The sequence below is a fragment of the Aedes albopictus genome, chromosome 2 (assembly GCF_035046485.1).
Source record: "Aedes albopictus strain Foshan chromosome 2, AalbF5, whole genome shotgun sequence".
In the NCBI taxonomy this organism is placed as follows: Eukaryota; Metazoa; Arthropoda; class Insecta; order Diptera; family Culicidae; genus Aedes; species Aedes albopictus.
The window spans coordinates 243285553-243301443 of NC_085137.1; the positions used below are offsets into that span (position 1 = coordinate 243285553).

Consider the following 15891-nt stretch of genomic DNA (forward strand, 5'->3'; position numbering starts at 1 on the left):
GTTTGATTCTGGATGCCAAACTGAACTGGACTGCTCAAATTGAGTCCGTGATCGGTAAGGCAACAAGTGCGTTCTGGTTATGCTCCAAAACTATTGGCAGGAAGTGGGCCTTGAAACCAAAAATGATAATGTGGATTTATACTGCCATAATCCGCCCAAAAGTGACGTATGCTTCGTTTGTTTGGTGGCCAAAAACAAAAGAGGCTACCACGCAATCAAAGCTTGCGAAAATCCAACGTCTTTCGTCCATTGGTAACAGCAAGGAGCGATGCGTAGCACTCCATCAAAAGCTTTAGATGCGATTCTCAATCTGCTACCTTTGCACGAGTACGTGCAATTAGAAGCAGAAAAGGAATTGCTGCGACTTAAACGAATTGAAAAGTTTATGCCAGGTGATCTTGTAGGTCACCTGAGCATTTCACAATACTTCCAAAATAGGCCAGTAATGAAAATGATCAAAGACTGGATGAAACCTGTGGAGAACCATGATGTTCCTTACAAGTTGCACGAAACAACTCGTGCAGATTGGGAAGTTGGAGGTCCCACTGTTCGTCAAGGGTCAATCAAATTCTATACAGATGGCTCAAAAGTTGGAATAAAAACGGGAGCAGGAATCTACGGCCCTGGAATACAAACATCAGTGGCGATGGGACACTATCCTACGGTGTTTCAAGCAGAGATTCTTGCTATTTTGAAATGCGCAAATATCTGCCTTGAGAGAAAATACAGATATGCAAATATGTGTATTTTCTCAGATAGTCAAGCTGCACTAAAAGCATTGTGCGCTTACAAATGTACTTCAAAGCTTGTCTGGGAATGCATTCTTTCACTGCGCAGGCTGTGCCAAGGGAACTCAGTAAACTTATACTGGGTTCCAGGTCAGTGCGGCATTGAAGGGAATGAAATGGCAGACGAGCTTGCTAAAAGTGGTTCCAATTTAAAATTTGTTGGTCCAGAACCATTCTGCGGAATATCAAACTGTACAATTAAAATGGATCTGAAATGCTGGGCTGAGCAGAGGGTGATATCCAATTGGATGGATGTCAAAAATTGCAATCAGTCAAAACGATTTATAACACCAAATGCTTATAAAACCAAAAAGCTCTTAGAGCTCAACAAGAGAGCTCTATGTACATACACTGGCCTAGTAACTGGACACTGTCCGAGTAGGTATCACACATCTGTCGTTTCTGTAATACGGAACGTGAAACCTCGGAACATCTGCTTTGCAGTTGTGGTGCTTTATACATGGGCAGGCAAAGATTTCTAAATAGTGGTTGCTTGCAACCCAGTGAGATCTGGTCTGCAGAACCTGGGAAGGTCTTGGGGTTTATTAATTCCATTGCACCTGACTGGGAGACGACGCGTCGTGGCAGAAGCTGATTACTTGACACATGGTAATTAGCTGGCTAGATGCGAATATCAAAACGGGACATGCCACAAAAGTTCAGCTTATTGGACGCAGTGGCTTAAATTCCCCAACAGGAGAGGAAAAAAAACTAAACAAAAAAATGTCAATATGTCAAATGATTGCTTAGTTTCCATACTTTACATACAGGAAAAATATATAAAAACGAAGTCAAAACTATGTACTTTCAATATTTATTACGGGATAAGAACTCTGTACTATTTATGGATACATTTTTCAATTACAGTTGTTTCACTTCAAACTTTTTGTATGCGTTATGGGATTGGCCATAACTGATACACAATGGCAAAATAGGATGCAAGGAAGCCAAAATTTCATGTAAAATTATTTATTTTTGAAAATTCGAGCAAATTTTAAAGTTCAGAGTTTAACATCTTATGTGAACGTGATCTTATATTCACAAAAAATGTTACATGATGATTTGTATCGTAAAAGGTTGAAAATTAACTATGGCCAATTTCAGGTAAAATAGCCTGCGCCTATCTCGGTTCGGTAAAAAGTTATGAAAATGAACTCGGTCTACAGGGGTACTTGCAGGAGTTCCAGATCATTTGGATGAATATCATTTGTTCGAATGATTCAATAAGTCGAAAGCCGTTTGGCCAAACAAAAGTCAGGAGAGGATTCGTTTTTAAGAAATCTCAGAATCCAAGTTTCAAATAGTGTTCTGCTCGCGTTGTAACGTCACCAAAATGCACATCATGTTAGAATCAGAATAATCAGTCAAATTCGCCAAATTTATCGTTGCAGTCACTTGCATCAAGATATTCACTACTTCAAGAGAAACTTTATTCTATTGAAAATCCGTTTTGTGATAAATGGCTCGAAGGGCCAAGTTGTTGCTATCAGCAGTATGACTACTCCTCCAAGCAGGTTAATTGCACCCATGTTCGGCCTAGTACCACCCCAATTCATCTAATTTTGTCCCAAAGACTAGACCGGTGGGACTCGTTACTACCCACCGCTAAATATTCTGATTTGCCAGTATAAAACTCAGAACGCCATCGAAATAAACATTTCTTCATACATTTATGCATCGATTAAAGTAAAAACGCTATAAGATGTGTGAGAGCGTTTATTGAACCAAAGGCATGATGATCTGCGTACCACTTAGAGGTATAAAATTAAGTGAACTCAGAGATAAATAGACCTAACACTAAAAAATCTATCCTTTATATTTCAGGGTCTTAATTACTTAGAGAGTCGATGTCTTTACAGTTTTTTTGATAAATCAAAGACTTACAGCTGATTTTCCATCGGATGTTAGATTCCGCTACTGGGCGACGCTAATTGAAAGTTTACAATAGTTTGCAAATGATTAGAAAATTCTCAAATAGTTTCCAACAAGTTTTAACTAGCTGAGAAACTATAGCTATAGCAGTCAAAATTTGAAAAGTTTTGGGCACTTTATAAAAAGTTACAACTTGTTGAATATTTTCTGAATAAATATAATAATTTTCAAAATTTGAAATATCACTAGGCAGCAGGTAGAAAGTTGAGCCAAACGGCTTTTAAACTGTAGATCCTTGATAAGCTAAACAACTTTGCCAAAGACTAATCAGGGTCCTGAGATGTATAAGTTTTAATTTCATTAGTGCTACGTCTGTCTGTCGGTGGTTCTTGTGATATCAAAGACAGACGTAACACTGACGTAATTTCAATCCCATATATTTCAAGATCCTTATTATTTAGACAGCTGGTGTCCTCGACAAAGTTGATTGACTGGTCAACCCAGTCGACACTCGATCGCATATGATGTTGAATAGGAGGCTAAAGTGGAGGCGATATGCGCGATTAAATGGAAGCATCCTATTCAACATCATATAAGACTTCGTGTTAACTGGGAAGAACTTTCAATGGATTAAATGCTTTGGCTGTTTTCCTACTCTCCGCATTGACCAATGTGGCGCTAGCTTCTATGCGCGAAAAATCGCTAAAAGTAAATCGCAAAAATATTGTATGGCGAATAGCATCTAAAGGCGTATTTCTCGAAGTGGAACACATTATTCGAAAAAATATTTGGTAGCGGTTGTGCACAATGATGACCGGTTTGGTGCCTACCAAATATTTTTTCGATAAAAGCTTGTCATTTCGAGAAATTCGAGTTTAGATGGTTTTTGCCATACAAAATAAAATGGATTTACTCCTGCTAATCAATTGTGGGCGCGCGCCAAGCTGGTAGTCCATTGATGAGTCGTATGATTTCAAATCCTTCCACTAGGAGGCGTAGTTTCTTTTACCTCAGGATCCTGATTAATTAGTAAGATGGTTGCTTCGATAAAGTTGATTGGTAAATCAAGGACTTTCATCTACTTAAGCTGTTTGGTTTGTATTTCTGCCACATTGTGGCGCTAGTTACAAATTTTCAAAAGCATCCTCCTCTACTTGGCGTAACGTCCTCACTGGGACAAAGCCTGCTTCTCAGCTTAGTGTTCTATGAGCACTTCCACAGTTATTAACTGAGAGCTTCCTCTGCCAATGACCATTTTGCATGCGTATATCGTGTGGCAGGCACGAAGATACTCTATGCCCAAGGAAGTCAAGGAAATTTCCTTTACGAAAAGATCCTGGACCGACCGGGAATCGAACCCGTCACCCTCAGCATGGTCATGCTGAATACCCGTGCGTTTACCGCCTCGGCTATATGGGCCCATAAGCATACCAATCTTATTTATTATTTAGAAAACATTGAAGCCGTAACTTTTTTTTTTTAAATATCAAAAATTTTCTTATTTTGACTGATATTTTCTCATTTTGTTATATCTATAATTGCTACAAATTTGGACTTGATTGGTTAGCTTTACACGAAGATGTGGCGCTTCAAGCAGAATGCATCTTTTTGACTGTCGTTTTTTTTTTAACTTTTATATCTTAGAACTGTGTGAATCAAGTCGAATTAAATTTAAAACTTTTTTGACTAATATATGACGAAGGGTATTATCGGCAGGTTTGTTCTCTTCGTCATGGGCGGTTTTTGTAGGCCGAATTGCCTGAAATTTGGGCATATAACTCAGCTTGGTTGGGAAGGATTTGAGGCCAACTCTGAGTTCAAAAAGTTTCAAAAAACCCCCCAAGAAGAAGGGAACAAAACTGTCGAAAATACGTAAGTTCCCCTAGGTCTTGATGACCATTTTAATCGAATACAATATCTCAAAAGTGAGAAAAGTTCCAGCTTGTACAATATTTTTTGAGAAATTTTAATCACTTGCTTTTGCAAAATGGAAACTAGCGTCTTCTAGTGGCGAAATCTCGCATCTAATAATAAATCAACTGCAAGCCCTTGACTTACCGAACAACGTTGCCTAATTTTGCTATTTTTTTTTTCGAAGTAATCGGGATCCTGAGATATATGAAATTTAAACTTGGTAAGTTCTGTAGCGCCGCCTATATAGGCTTACATTGTCATTTTTCCCATATTTCCCACAACTCAGGAAAGAAAAAAAAGTGCTTTCCAAAAATTACAGTAGAATTAGTCACGAGCTGACCAATTGGCATGTGTCAGATGAAGAATCTTAATCTGACCATCGCTACATCTTTTTTGAACATTTAAATGCTACCTCGCAAACATTGCGTTTCAGGCATCCTCGGTCAACAAACTGGGATCTTTTTACTGATTTGGTTGCGGCCAAACTTCATGGATACTCACCATCCATTGACACTCCAAGTGATTTAGATGATGCCGTTGATTCTACAACGGCCTTCATCATGAAAGCTTTTGAAGAAGCCTGCCCTCTGCGGTCTGTGAAGACCACAAGAGGAACCCCTTGGTGGAACTCTGATCTGACGAAGCTCAGGAAATAATGTAGAAAGAGTTGGAACAGACGACGTTCGTCTGGATCGGAGGCTTTCAGGTCGGCTCGCAAGGCTACAAATGTTTCCAGTTTGAGTGAAGTCAGACGGTTAAACAAAATCCTTGCGAAATCTAAGGATTTCCGAGTGAACGAACTTCGATTGCCAAATGGCGATCTGACTTCCTCTGATGAGGAAGTTCTGGAATGCTTATTCAGCACACACTTCCCTGGATGTGTGGATATTACATCTTCGGATGAACCTGATGTCTTTTCTTGTAGTTATAATTCCCTGACCTCGGCTCGGAGTATTGTAACTATAGAATCGATTGAATGGGATTAAGTGCTTTGCTCCTTTCAAATTTCCTGGAGCAGATGGGATTTATCCTATTTTGCTTCAGAAGGGATTTGATTATTTCAAATTTCAAATGTTTTGAAAAAAAAAAATACTTGTTTGCAGTTTTGCTACAGGGTATATTCCCAAATCTTGGCGGGATATTACTGTGAAATTCATTCCGAAACTGGATCGTGCGTCGTATGAAGAAGCAAAGAGTTTCAGACCTATCAGTTTGACCTCTTTTTTCTGAAATGCTTAGAACGCATTGCACGGTGTGTTTATAGAGCAACTTTAAAACAAAAAAATAAGTAAGTCTGAAATTTTGCCCAATGATACTTTGGGCCATTCCCTTCAATTTGCTGGGTCGGTGGAAATCATCCATCGGGGGGTCTAGAACAAAAATTTTTTTTTAAGGTTTTTTATGCAAAAACTGTTAAAATCGCATATTGTAAATTTTTGCATCTCCTACAAATAATCACAACTTTTTTGTCTTTGAAGATAGAACCATAAAAATTTCAGGCGTTTCGAAGTAGTATGCGTAGATGGCTGTGTGAAAATTTCATTGAAATATGTTGAATGGTTTTCAAATAATACCAAAACTATCAAACGCATTCTAAAATAATAAGCTTAGTAGTCCAAAAAGTCCAACAAAATATCTATATATTTTTTATATAGTAATACAAGAAAAATATTTAATTCTAAGCACCTTGAGTCATTATGATTTCAGTACTGTGAAAACTTGTTTTTCGAATGATGAACAGATACATAGTCAAATACATGAAAAGAAAACACACACACTGCCATTATGTAGCTTTTCACTAAAGTATTAATTATTTATTTCAAGAACGTGGTTTTGCGTATACATGTTTATTTTTTTCATTTTTTAATGAATCAGGTCTTATCTAAATATCAAAATGCAAGCGAAAGGCTTTAGAGGAGCGTGGCCCAATAATTTGGATTAAAAAAATGTTTGTTATTTTTTCGAAACATATAGTTTTATGTAGAAAATATTCTACTAGTAAACAACGCCATAACAATGATCAATCACTCTTCCTCATGCTTGGAGGTTTTAAATTATACAGAAAAATTTTTTCAACGTCATATACAAATCGATAAGAATATTTAAGTCATTGTTATCAAATTGTTTTTCCTAGGCTTTATGCTGATCAGCCAATTTTCATGCTTAACCCTCTAATACCCAAATTTTTGATTTGGATCTAAATATCATTTTTCGTCATCTAAAATCGATTTAAACATGTTTTGGAAGATGATTCTTTTTAATTCTCGATTTCGTGAATTTCAGTTTTTGATTTTTCTAATTTTTATTTTTGAACATCCCCACACTTTTATATTTTTCCTGGAAGCCTATTTGGGGTACGGATTTTTTGAGATGAAAACATTTTGAGATTTTATGATTATTGTTAAAATATTATTATTTTAAATTTTTTTCACAGAAAATTTTATTTTCCGTGTAATTTTAAGGAAAATAATTTTAGAGTGTATTCGATTCCCTTAAACTATTAAACAAGGATAGAATGATTTGGGAAAAATTTAAAATATGTTAATTGTAGCGATTCAATACAAAATAAACAATGACTTCTAAAAGGTGACTTAAACATCAATTTTTCAATGATTTAAAAAAAATGTAAATACGCTTTAAAATACACCAAAAACCATTTTGAAATATACAGAACAGTACTAAATATCAGCCAAAAATATAAAAAAATGATTTTCCACGAAACAAAAATTACAAAAATGCTCAAACTATACCCCGTCTAAAGGCGGGATTGGGTATTAGAGGGTTAAGAAACATTTTCAATAAGTACTCCGTTCTTTCAACTATTCTTTCCGTACTTATTATCAGTTAATTGTTAATAAATGGTGGCATAAGCAATAAGCAACATATTGCTATTAAATTCAAAGACACTTAAGTTTAGGTCTAACAGCTATGTCAAATATCGTGGAATAATCCGGATACTATGTTTAGTTTCGTAAAGTTGCCCTTGATCGAATATAACCCAACTGAATTCTGTTTTGAATTCTGTTCTCTTTATTGTGTTCTTCAATCAAGAGAGTGTTTTAATTTAGACTCATACCCACAACTTCAATGTTATTATGAGGTCTTTAACAGAGTTAACTTGTTTTTATTGTTTGACTAAGGTGAAATACTATTTAATTTTAAGCTTGTAAACATTAGTTTCAAAATAATTTAGTTTCTGTACTTTTTCCTCAAAACAGAGATGTTTCCCAATCCTCGAGTGCTTTTCTTGGCTCACCAATAAACACTAAAATATTTTTTCGGGGAAGGCCGACATGCTCAGCAATCATAATAATTGAGTTTATTATAGGATTCATAATACAGGCATACTTGTACTTGTGAACATGTATACGCAATACCACGTTCTTGAAATAAATAACTAATACTTATTGAAAAGCTACATAATGGCAGTGTGTGTGATTTCCTTTCATGTATTTGACTATGTATCTGTTCATCATTCGGAAAACAAGTTTTCACAGTACTGCCATAATAATGACTCAAGGTGCTTAAAATTAAATATTTTTCTTGTATTATTATATAAAATATATATATATATTTCGTTGGACTTTTGCTACTAAGCTTAGTATTTTAGAATGCGTTTGATAGTTTTGGTATTATTTGAAAACCATTCAACATATTTCAATGAAATTTTCACACAGTTATCTACGCATACTACTTCGAAACGCCTGAAATTTTTATGGTTCTATCTTCAAAGACAAAAAAGTTGTGACTATTTGTAGGAGATGCAAAAATTTACAATATGCGATTTTAACAGTTTTTGCATAAAAAACCTTCAAAAAAAATTTTTGTTCTAGACCCCCCGATGGATGATTTCCACCGACCCAGCAAATTGAAGGGAATGGCCCAAAGTATCATTGGGCAAAATTTCAGACTTACTTATTTTTTTATTATAAAGTTGTTCTACACAACACACCGTGATTGTCGATCATCACATCCGTGATGTTCATCTGGCCAATATGCCTCTTCATATGAACCAACATGCTTACCAATCTGGAAAGTCCACTGTGGCTCTTTTACACAAAGTTGATTACGATATAGAGAAGGCATTCGCTCAAAAACAATCCTGCTTGGGTATTTTCTTAGATATCGAGGGTGCCTTTGACAACGCGCCTTTCGATGCTATATTGGAAGCCGCTGGGGTCATGGTATATCTCCAATGATTTCCAATTGGATTCACCAAATGCTCAAAAACCGACATCTCTTCTCGACATTGCGTCAAGCGATGATAAAGAAATTGAGTGTTTGTAGATGCCCCCAAGGGGGAGTCATATCACCACTTTTGTAGAATTTCGTAGCAGATACACTATTGAGGTACTTATGGTTTTGCCGACGACTATCTAACATTGTTAGTCGGTATGTGCATCAGCACCCTTTTCGACCTGATGCAAAGCGCCCTTCAGGTAGTTGAGGGTTGGTGTCGCCAATATGGCCTTTCGGTTAATCCGAGTAAAACATCTATTGTTCTTTTTACGGAAAGGCGAAACCGTGATGGCGTTCGACCTTTGCGTCTCTTTGATTCTGAAATCGATGTGACTGAACAGGTAAAGTACATTGGAGTTATCCTTGATTCCAAGCTTTCCTGGACACCTCATATTGATTTCAGAATCAAGAAAGCTTGTATGGCCTTCGGGCAATGCCGGCGAACCTTTGGTGCAACTAGGGGTTTAAAACCCAAGTATATCAAATGGATTTACACAACTGTGGCTCGGCCAATATTGGCTTATGGGTGTCTTGTGTGGTGGCAAAAGGGCGAAATGAGAACGGTCCAATCAAAGTTAGGCCATCTCCAAAGGATGTGCTTAATGGCGATGTCTGGAGCGTTCTCTTCAACTCCCACGGCAGCGCTCGAAGTTCTCTTTGACGTTGCTCCATTACACATTCATCTCAAACAAGAAGCACTTGATCTTGTACCGACTTTTCGAACCTTCTAAGCAGAATACCCTCTTCGAATAAGTGTAATCAGTTTCGTACCTTTTAATTCCGCCCTATGTTGCTTATCCTGTGACAGATACGCGTATTTCGACTACCACTTGTAATCTTCCTCAGTGTGTCGAAAGTGGTAGTCGAAATATGCGTATCTGTCAAAGGATAACCAACATAGGGCGGAATTAAAAGGTACGAAACTGATTACACTCATTCGAAGAAGCACTTTCTTGCACTTACCGGTTACGGGTACTCGGTCTACTAGAGGAAACTCATGTGAACCGCACATCAACTCACATCTCGTTCTTTCCACTTTTGGTGAATTGGGACAAAATTGTCCTTGCTCTAAGTGACCTTACAATTGCTTGTAATTTCCCATATAGGACATTTTCCACGAAATTCCTTTCCCGGGAAGAGTGGACATCTGGATATCTGGAACGAAGTATTTCACACGGCATCGTATGTTACACTGATGGCTTCCTTCTCGATGGTCGAGCAGGTGCTGGTGTTTACTCTCGTGAGCTAAGGCTGTATCAGTCTTACTCACTTGGTAGACACTGCACCGTTTTCAGGCCGAAATCTTTGCTCTTATGTGCGGAGTGCAATCAGCACTTCAGCAGCACGTAATGGGCAAAGTAATATACTTCTGTTCAGATAGCCAGGCTGCTATTAAAGCATTTGCGTCGACCAGCTCCAGGTCGAAGACAGTTATCGCTTGTCGAACTCAAATCGAGGAGCTGAACTCATCTGGAAATGAATTGGCTGATAAGTTAGCTCGCACTGGAACATCACATGATTTCATTGGCCCTGACCCAGCTATTCCGGTATCCAAGTGTTGGGCAAAGCTTCAGATTGACACCTGGGCTGCCACTCAGCACAAACAATACTGGAATAGTTTGGAGTCATGGCGTCAAACAAAATTGTTTGTACTGAGCCATCACTAGGGTTGGCGAAGTATCTAACAAATCTGTCAAAGCAGAATTGCAGCATTCTGGTCAAAGCATTGACTGGCCACTGCCGACCCAGCTATCACATGGAGAATATTCAGCAAGATGACTCATTTGCCTGTGATAGCTGTGAATCCGATTATGGAATTTCGAATCATTTGATATGTAATTGTCCAGTTTTTGCGCAGCTGCGTTTCCGAGTACACGGTAAACACTTATTAAGTGAAACTGACTTCAGAAACCTTCAGAATCTTCAGGACGTTCTGTTGTTCTTGACCAGCTGTGGTAAAGAGCTATAGGCTCTCTTTACGCTTTATGCGCTATCACAGTGCTCTTTTCACGGAGAATCGACCTTTTCACCATACAAAAATTCAGCTCATTATGTACTTCAATTCTAGTACTTCACCGATCGCGTCCTATTTACAGCTGTTTTTTTCACCACTTCACATTGGTCGGGCTCCATACAAAGGGGCGGCCAAAACTCTCAAAAAACGAAATTGATATTTTTAAACTTTATTTCACCTTATAACAAAGTTAATGTATTGTAGTTTTATGATTCTTAATAAAAAGCATACCTGCTTTTGTATTTCAATGACATTTTTACCGCCAAAGTGGCCTAAGTCATAAAATTGAAAAATGAACCATTCGAAAAAAATAAAATAATAATATTTTGAGAATGGAATATATGTTTTATGTTATCCAGCATATGAAAGCTTGTTGTTGGACTGTTTGAATGCACGTATGGTGCAAAATTAATATGCCACAAAACTTTTAAAATTTTCATGTATTGTACCTTACGATTTTTGGTAATTTTAAGGTTAGAAAACGGTTCGTGTCGTCACGTGTCGCCGCAATTTCGAATAGTACATCTTAAACATCATGCTTAGGGCTGCATAAAAACGTTTAAATATTTTGCAGAAATTTGCAGTTTTTCAAATTAGAGCTATTTAAAAAAGTCATGTTTTTTCATATATTTTATGTTATTTTTCCTTTTGTGACTGAAATAAAATTTTTCTTCCCACATTTTTCACACGTTTTGAACAAACTTGATTGAATTTGATCGAAAGTTGATCATTTAATTGAATTCAAATTGATTTTCTAACAAAAAAACGCAAAAAATGTGGGGTTTACTGATTTTTACCATTTTTGAAATTATTGAGGTTACGTAATTTTTGAATACCCCTTTTTAAACACTAAAAACACGATATACTATATCTAGACAACCTATAACTTCAATTAAACACATAAAAAGAGTTTTGGCCGAACTTTATCTTTTTCCGACCATTGCGCACTTGCGCAATTCTAATTGGCAGATGCACTTCCACTTTTGTACCGCGCCTAAATGTATTCTATTATTCTACTATATCGAACTGGTTGCTTTTTGCGCCGCTTTCACTTTCTACCCTATCATGGGTAGAATGATGAGCACGAGGATGTTGATGTGTGGCTGTTGGTTGACCCTTTTCCAGTCCGATTGGGGGTCCATTATAAATTGCCGTTTGCCGATGTCCAAATATCCGTGTCCGCGTTTGAGCCCTGGGCTCAGAAGAGGGTCAGTGTAAACTGCTCTCAGGGGGAAAGAGCAACTGACGAAAGTGCCGGAGCTGGGATCGAACCCATGGCCATCTGCTTATGAAGCAAACGTGTGACTACTTATGCCATGGGCCCCGGCTTCCCAAAGAAATTAGTAAGATGAACTTTATTTGCAGGTTTTAATAAAGCAGCTCGATTAGCTGATGGTACAATCTATTCACATACATTTCCATTTGGAAAATTTCTCTAAAAATGGCGCACTGAAACTACCTGAATATCTGGATGTTATCGTCAAAAGTGGTCTCGCTTCGATACTATCAAACTCATTTGTCTAATGATTTCCGATGGTGTGCTTCGGTCTGTTCAAGTACATGGAAAAACACCGGACCCTCTAAACCGGTGTTTCCCAAAGTGGGCGAAATCGCCCCCTAGGGGGCGAAAATCAGGTCGAAGGGGGCGAAAATTTGAAAAACCGAAATTGGGGGGCGAAACGACTAAAAAGGGGGCGATTTTTTAATATTTGAAGAATATCAAAAGTATTGAAATGTATTGTATTGAAAGTCAATTGAAGCATTAAATATCTCTAACATCTCAAATTTGTTTGTTTCTGGGATTTTTGAAAAATGTCTGTTTTGAAATCGATTGAATGAACAAAATTTTCGATTTTCGTGTGGACTTTTTGGCGAAATTCTAAAAAAAAACAGACGATTGCTTCTCGAATTTCCGAAAGAATTTCTAGTGATTCTGGAGATCTAATTAATAAAAAACTTCTAAACTTCATAAAAAAAATATGAAAGGAACAGGGTTTATTTTTACTTGATAAAAAAGTTTTTCTAAATTTATATGCGGTTTGTTTTTCATGAAAAATTTAGCCAAAAAGATGAAGTTTAAGATTATTCTTGGAACGCTTTTCAGTTGAAAGCCGTCACACATTGTTTAGAAATATTTAAGAGAAGCTACCAGCAGGAATTCTCAACGTAACTTATTGCTAGAAGCTATTTTGAATTTTTTTCTCGAATTCAGTGAGGAATTCCTCCAAAGCCATGCAATGCATGTCTGCTTATTTGACATTAAAAAGTTCTCCAATTTATAAGAAGCTTGTCAATTCATTTAATTTTAAATTACTGAGCAAAACTGACTACATTCAAAAATACACCAATACATTCCTGAGTTGCATAAAAGATATTTTTGTAATTGAGGGACCCAGAATCAATGGGGTGTAAATGATCATTTTATCGATTTTAAGCTCAGCATATCATAAAATTCTTCAGATTTCAAGCTTTCAGGAACTTTTTTAAGATTGTTTCTACCATGTTAGGAAAGATTACAAAAATCAGAGAAAATAAGGTTGATTTTGAAATACCATACATTTGTATGGGATGAAAAATTGGTCAAAAACTTTAAACCTCATTTACTCGAAAGTGTGTTTTTGTCACTTACACCCCTTTGTATCTAACCCCCTCAATTGTTTTTTTGTTTCAATTTCTCACCAGTCTTATTTAAGTACTTATGACCAAAAATCTCGGGTGTTGAAGAACCTTCTTTTAGAACGCTGGTAAAACATCTGTTTGAGGCCAACGAGCGTTCGTTTTTACATGCAATAATAGTTTTTTTTCTAAAATGCAGACAATCAATGCATTTGGAAAAGAACTCAATGAAAATGAGAGCGATACTAATTGACATACATTAATTACCAGTTTGCCACAGTAGCGTCAAATGTGGGCTTTCAAAGGCTTTCCCTATCCAATTTTCAGCCATTTATCATGGAAAAATAAATCTCACTTAGGGGGGCGAAAATGTTTTTCGCAAGCTCCAAGGGGGCGAAACCTCCTAAAAGTTTGGGAAACACTGCTCTAAACAGTCGATAATAAACTAGCTCGTGCTGTCAATTATATTTTTTGCCATACTATTTTTAACGTCCATGCAGAATCGTTCGAGCCCCAGGCCACGCGTGTGTGTTCCGGGCTGGACAGACCCGAGTAGGCACTAGAAATAAGCTTCCCGATCGAAACTGATATAGACAGTTCTGCGTTCTGTCCTCCTTATTCATCTGTTCAATGCGAAAAAAAAAACAGGCGAGGAGGGTCGATGGGCTGGGCAGGGCACCCGCACTTCACTGCACTTCGCTTAGCTTCGCGAGTAGATGATGGCACGTTGGAAGGGAGCCGGGCCGGCGTCATGTGTGCGCACATTTGTGACAAGCAAGAATTGCAGAAATTGTTTGCCTTAATCAAACATTTGCATTTAGTGTAAACCAGATTTGCGCCGCTCGCGATGATAGGGACGACGACGTGCTCGGCATGTGGAATAGTAAGTTCATTGTTTCACTGGGCTAGTAGTGTGTGCTGTACCTACTGACTACTGGAGCGAAGGAATGTGCAATGCAATCTGGAGTATAAAACCGCTGTTGATCAGAGGCCGCGTGATAGCAAGAATATGGGTATTTGATTTGACTGATTTAAATATGGTCTTGGTTTTCTGCCTGGGTGATTGGCTTTGAGAAGAGTGACAGTTCAAACATAAGGATACTTTACAACCGGATTCGTGGAATGGTTGTTGAGTTAGTAACGTTGTGTAACAGGCAAAGAGGAAATCTTGGCGTTGTTGTTACAACAATTTAAATAACCTGCTCCTCATTCCGGTTAGATTGATCTACATTGCATTGTGGCTTAAAAGACTTTTTCCAAACCAACCCTTTGATTTTTTGAAGAGAAAGACAGCGAAAATGTGATGAACCATAGTTCTATCAAAACGAAATACATGGTTGCGTGTGGAGACAGAAGCAGTCATAGGAAATTTCTATTACGAGAAGATTCTAGATCCAAAGGATTGCTGATTACCTGGAAGAACAGATTGGTATTAAAAAATAACGGTTTAACGGTTCCAATGCACATGGATTCATGGCTTCCATTCTGAAAAGAGTTACCCATCCCGAAGCCTGAGCTGACTCATTTTATTCAATCTCTGATAAAAAAGTAACTTCTCTTCGCGCGAAAATCAAGGCTACCGCTATCACGTAACACAATCATGATTTGATTAAGTTGCTCATCCGAACAAACAACGCACGTCATTAGTTCACACCTTCGGAACAGGTGCGAAATCGGATGTTATCTGACGAAAACAACACAACGAAAAAATCGACATGAGTTTTATTAATTCGCTTGATGTTTATTGTTCCTGAAAGATAACGCATTCGTTTAGAAGCCGTTGAAAACATTTTCTATTGGATAGGTTATGTTTCAAAATGGTCGCACTCGTCATATCTCCCGTAACACGACCCGCTCCAAATTTCGCGTATAAAATTCAAGAGCCGTATGTCCACCGTATGATGATAAATTGCGGGTACGGCAAAAAACAGTTTTTTTTTCTGCACGGCACTGATAACGAATCGGAAAGTTCCGCACGCGATATCATGGTGGGTAAACATCGGGCCCGAAATCGTACTTTGGGCTGTGTCAATATTTGCTTTTAGTTAGTAGCCTTCGGTGAATTTGCACACCAAACAAAAATAAGCCAAAAAACAAAAGGTGCTAAATGCGGCGCAATTTGTTACTACAATTATCGTCCGTGATTGAAACAGTTACCATCAATTAGAGCTTTCGTTTGATGTGTCACCGACCTTCTTAGAGTACCATCGATGTCTATCATTAGTATGTTGCGTAAATTTCACGTGCTGTTTCTGTGCGTTCGTCACTGGCAGTTTATTTGGCGAGTTTGCTGAAAACCCGAGTAAGAACAAAAATCTGTCGCATAATCGTAGCATTCCTATGTTTGGTATCATATAAAAACAAGATAATCTATTATCCTAATATTGAGAATAGCTTTTTATGCAATTCAGTATCATAATTTTTAATTTTTACAACTCGTTTCAGTAT

The 15891-nt window shown here is 37.5% G+C and overlaps 1 long non-coding RNA gene across 1 annotated transcript; it reads left to right on the top strand.

Annotated features, from left to right (window-relative positions):
• Positions 1 to 11778: 11778 nt before the first annotated feature.
• On the top strand, positions 11779 to 15124 carry LOC134287070 (uncharacterized). Its single transcript, XR_009996994.1, has 2 exons — positions 11779 to 12415; positions 13878 to 15124. It is a non-coding gene; the product is annotated as an uncharacterized LOC134287070 (long non-coding RNA).
• The last annotated feature ends 767 nt before the right edge of the window (positions 15125 to 15891 follow it).